This window comes from Anabrus simplex, chromosome 4, assembly GCF_040414725.1.
Source record: "Anabrus simplex isolate iqAnaSimp1 chromosome 4, ASM4041472v1, whole genome shotgun sequence".
Lineage (NCBI taxonomy): Eukaryota > Metazoa > Arthropoda > Insecta > Orthoptera > Tettigoniidae > Anabrus > Anabrus simplex.
The window spans coordinates 132,290,002-132,295,693 of NC_090268.1; positions in this window are offsets into that span (position 1 = coordinate 132,290,002).

The following is a 5,692-nucleotide window of genomic DNA, read 5'->3' on the forward strand; positions in this document are numbered from 1 at the left end:
ATCGATATGGTAACTCACCCAGGTGTACCAAGCACGGGCGCTGGCATTCCCGTGGTGTTCCTCACATAGTGGGTACTAATCACTGGCAACGCAGACCCACGGTGTCGTTCGTATAGTGGTACAACTCACAGGCAACGCCCAGACCCGTGGTGTTGCGCACATGGGTACGACTCAAGGGTACTGGAAAACCACACTGAACGCCGCTTGAGTGCTACGAATCACAAAACTATTCAGTACCTAACAGAGTGGTACTACTCGCAAGCAAAAGCGACCCATGGTGTTCCCCGCATGATGGTACGAATCAAGATTAGTTTCGTGGTTCTAATTCAATCATCACTTGGTCGCCCCTTGTAGTCGCCTCTTACGACAGGCAGGGGATACCGCGGGTGTATTCTACATATGCGTCCCCCACCCGCAGGGGGTAGTGTGTTTGGCCCGCGAGAGGTATTTTATTTCCCTCAAGTCCGCCGGCAAGCCAGTTAGGAGCCCCCTATCCGCCACCTGGGACGCGCTACGTGGGAGTATGACCTCTCCCCCTGCTACGCCTGCGTAGCAGGTTCGTGGCAATAATATACTATCCCTAATGTATTTGATGATGATGATGCTTGTTGTTTTAAGGGGCCTAACATCGAAGGTCATCGGCCCCTAATGGAACGAAATGAAGGACATGAGATATGAAGTTAAAATTTTAAAAAGTATCCACTGACTAGAGTTAAAAAAGAATGGTAATGAAAAAAATGAGGGTGAGCTTAAAACAGTCAGTGGATCTAATACGCAATGCCTTATGTTCTATTAAAATAAGAGAAAGTACAGGAAATCGAAGGAATAAGGCATCGCCCAGTAATACAGATATTAACACATAATGTACGTTAGACGTTAAAATAACACATTAAAATGCGCAACACAAACTAAAATGGAGTCAATGAGATAAAAGCGCAACTGACATAAACAACACTAGGACAAAGGACATGATCACACACGATAAAACAGACCGCTATCCCTCATAAAGCGGATGACGAGGTCTGCTGACTGCTCGTCATCGCGCAAGATAAGGGAGATAGTACTCGGAAGGTTAATACTACGGCGCAGATCGACCAGGTCCACGCACTCCGTAAGGATGTGTACCACGGTAAGATAGTCGCCGCAGGTACACACCGGAGGGGGTTCTCCTTTCAGTAGATGGGAGTGCGTCAAGATACCGTGGCCGATCCGAAGGCGACATAATACCACGGCTTCCCTCCGCGAAGCCCGAAGGGAAGTCCTCCATACCTTCGTTGTTCCTTTTATCACTCGCAGCTTATTGGGAAGTGGGATGGCCTGCCACTCCATCTCCCAATGAGACATAACCAGATGTCCCAGCTGAGAGCGAATATCACTTGCTGGAACCTTGAAAGGCAACGGGGGCAGTGTAACTGCCTCCTTGGCAGCCTGATCTACTAACTCGTTTCCCTCTATGCCCATGTGGCTGGGGAGCCACACGAACGTAATTCTGGTGCCGGCATCCGAACACCCGGCCAGCAGGTCCTGGATGCGCTGCACCAGAGGGTGCCGAGGGAAACAGGTATCAATAGACTGAAGCGAACTCAAGGAGTCAGTACACACGAGAAAGTGTCGGCGCTCATTGTCTAGTGCGTACCGCAGAGCCTCACAGATAGCATAGAGCTCTGCCGTGTACACACTACAGGTGTCCGGGAGAGCAAAAAGAAACCGATCATTGTCGACAACGAACGCACAGCCCACCTTCGTATCTGTCCTTGAACCATCCGTGTAAACGACGACCGAACCTGGATAGCGGCCAAGAACGGACAGGTAGTTCCTCCGATAAATCGAAGGGTCCGTGTCTGCTTTCGGGCCAGTGTGCAAATCCAGGATGATTTCAGGTCGTCGTACAACCCACGGAGGTACCCCACTTGGTTGTCTGACAAGGCAAGGAATCGAAGGTACGTCAAACAATTCATAACTGCTATCCAAGCGTATCCCAACCGGCCGCGTCGCACGAGGATGAGCAACGTACAACAAACGGTTGCCATTGTTGAATACGCAGGGGTAGCTCGGATGAAGTGGCATCTGTCGCAAATTTGCAGCATACAAAAGAAGCATTTGCTGGCGCCTCAGGTGTAAAGGCGGCACACCAGACTCAGCGAGCAGGCTAGCGATGGGGCTAGTACGAAAAGCTCCCGTCGCCAACCTAACCCCGCTGTGGTGGATACTGTTCAGCTTCGCAAGAACGCTTGGCCTTGCGGAGCCATATGCTGCACTGCCGTAGTCTAACCGAGATAAAATGTGTGCCCGATAGAATCGCAGGAGCACCACGCGGTCAGCTCCCCAATTAGTGCTGCTAAGAAACTTCAAGAGGTTAAGCCTCTTGGTGCATTGCACTTTTAGCTCCCGCACGTGTGGCTCCCACGATAATTTACTGTCAAAAAGGAGCCCAAGAAATCGGTAGGTGTCAACAACTGGAAGAACGACATTACCTAGATAAAGCTCAGGATGAGGGTGAAGTGTACGTTGACGACAAAAGTGGACAACGGAGGTCTTCGCGGCAGAAAACCGAAAGCCATGTTCTAAGGTCCACTTCTCCACCCTCCTAATAGCTTGCTGTAACTGTCGCTCTGCGACTGCCATACTGCACGAGCTATAGTGCAGAGCAAAATCATCCACATATAGGGACGGTATTACGGCTGGGCCAGCAGCAGCGACAATACCGTTTATGGCAATCGCGAACAGAGTGACACTAAGAACCGATCCCTGTGGGACTCCATTTTCTTGAACGTGGTATTGCGAATATGTCCTACCTACTCGGACACGGAATAGACGGAGGGACAAAAAATTCGCAATAAATACCGGCAAGTTACCTCGGAATCTCCATTGATGCAGGACTGAAAGGATGCCATATCGCCAGGTGGTGTCGTAGGCCTTCTCCAAGTCAAAGAAGACAGCTACCAAGTGCTGTTTTCGGAGAAACGCATCCTGGATAGAGCTCTCCAGGCGTACCAAGTGGTCTGTGGTGGATCGAGCGGCTCGAAATCCACATTGGTACTCGGACAAGAGTCCTTGTTTCTCCAGACACCACACGAGTCTGCGATTTACCATCCTCTCAAATAGCTTATACAGGCAATTTGTAAGACAAATCGGTCTGTAACTTCCTGCATACTTAGGATCTTTGTCAGGCTTGAGGACAGGGATGACTATGCCCTCTCGCCACTGAGACGGAAAATCACCCTCTGTCCAGATTCGGTTGAACACACGAAGGAGATATAGTAAACTATCATCACTAAGGTGTTTCAACATCTGGTTATGGATGTTGTCCGGTCCAGGAGACGTGTCCTTACAAAGCGCTAAGGCGCTGCGGAGTTCCCACTCCGTAAAGGGCACGTTGTAGTCCTCTGAAGCTTGGGTGGCAAAACTCAGGTGATGACGTTCTGCCTCCCGCTTCAGAGGGAGGAAATCAGGATTGTAATTCCCGGAGCCAGAGACATCCGCGAAATGACTAGCGAGATGGTTAGCAATCGCGAGGGGATCAGTGGCGACACTGCCTGCAATGGAAATTCCCGGTACAGCAGATGATCCTTGAATACCCGAAATTCGTCGAAGTTTCGTCCACACTTGAGATGATGGAGTATGTGACGTCATGGACGACACATATCTCTCCCATGAAGCCTTCTTACTTTGTCGAATAAGAACTCGCGCCTTAGCGCGGAATTTCTTAAATGTTACCAAGTTGGCCACAGTAGGCTGTCTACGGTAACGCTTATGAGCGCGACGGCGTTCTTTGATGGCTGCTGCTATTTCATCGTTCCACCAAGGAACGAGTTTTCGGCGAGGAGTCCCCGAGAAAAACGGAATGGACTCCTCAGCAGCAGCAAGAATAACTTGGGTGATGTAAGTTATTTCCTCGCCGACGGTCCGCCTGACATCTTCGCTAAAGACAGCTAGTGATGTGTACTTTGGCCAATCAGCATGTTTAAGAATCCATCGAGGGGGAGCCTCGACGGGTTTATGATTCAACAAAGTAAGAACGATGGGAAAATGGTCACTGTCACAGAGATCATCGTGTGCATTCCACCGAAACAGTGGAACCAACGTTCGGCTGCATAGACTAACATCTATGCGAGAATATGTGCCGTAACGTACACTAAAATGAGTTGGTTCCCCTGTGTTCAAAATACATAAATCCAGATCTGATAGGAGTGTTTCCAGCTCTCTTCCTCGGGGGCAAGGCGTCTCAGAGCCCCATATGGGGTGATGGGCGTTAAAATCGCCCAATAAGAGGAAGGGTGGTGGAAGCTGATCTATAAGATCAGCGACATCAGTGATGTTCAGATGCTGGCCTGGTGGAAGATAAACATTACACACTGTGGCTATGATAGGCAGCGAGACGCAAACAGCTACAGCCTCAAGAGGGGTTCTTAAAGGAACCTCTTCGCTGTAGCTATCAGAACGTACAAAAATGCCAACGCCTCCGGAAGCCCGGTGAGCATAGTATCGTTCTGTCGAGTATAGTTTGAAATTCCTCAAGACCGTGTGATGACCAGGTCGGAAATTGGTCTCCTGAATACAGACTATACTCGCTGCGTACTCACTAATAAGCTGACGTAACTCAGCAAGATGCCTGTCATAACCGTTACAATTCCACTGTAACAGTGCCATAGTGTGGACTATAAAAGGAGTGTTAGGTTATGAGCAACAAAATGCTCGTAAGCCTAAACACTATCTAGTTCTACATCCGTAGATGTAGAGGACAGCGCGACATCCATCCCGTCATCAAAAGATGGCAGGGGTGCCGCCCAGAACTTCGACGCTTTTCGGGCGCGAGGGGGTCCCCTACGAGGAGAGCGCGCAGGTTTGGGAGCAGGAGTGCCTCCCGGCGCAGACTCATATCCCCCAGATGGAGGGCATGACTTCTCCTTCGCAGGGGAAGTCCGAGAGCGCTCAGGACGGGCGCTCTTCTTCCCCTTTTTCTTTTCAAGTTTAGACGGGCTGGGAGATGGTTTCCCAGCCCTGGTCAACGAAGCCGCCTCCGCCGGCTGGGGCACGACTTTCGTCGACTTCCTAGGGGGGGGGGAGACTTAGTCTTCCCCGCTTGCTGTGCCGGCTGGCAGTTCCCAGCCGGCACAGACTTCTGGTTGGTCGAAGGTGGGGTGGTCCCCCCCTTCGAGCTTTGACTATTTGCGACGTTGCTGGGAGCAGCAACAGTCGCCTTGGGCGCAGCGGTCTGGACAGGTGTCTTGGTCGTAAATGACGAACCTGGAAGACTCTGAGCTATCAAGCTATAGTCGAGTGTACGGGCAGGTGTATTCATAGAATGAAACTTACGGCGCGCTTCCTGGTAGGAAAGACCATCCAGGGTCTTGATCTCCTGGATCTTCTTCTCACTCAGGTAGGTCGGACAATTCCGATCCCGAGGAGAATGAAAACCGGAGCAGTTAGTGCACTTGTATGGAGTTGTGCACTCCTCCGCGCCGTGAGCTACTCGTCCACATGTACCACATACAGCCTGATTCGAACAGCGAGATACCATATGTCCGAATCGCTGGCATTGATAGCATCGCATAGGAGGCGGGATGTACGGCCTCACATCGCAACGATAAGTTGTTACCTTGACTTTCTCTGGTAACACTGACAACTTGAAAGAGACAATGAAGGCACCAGTGGCAACGTCTTCACCGTTGACCTTGCGCGTAATGCGCCG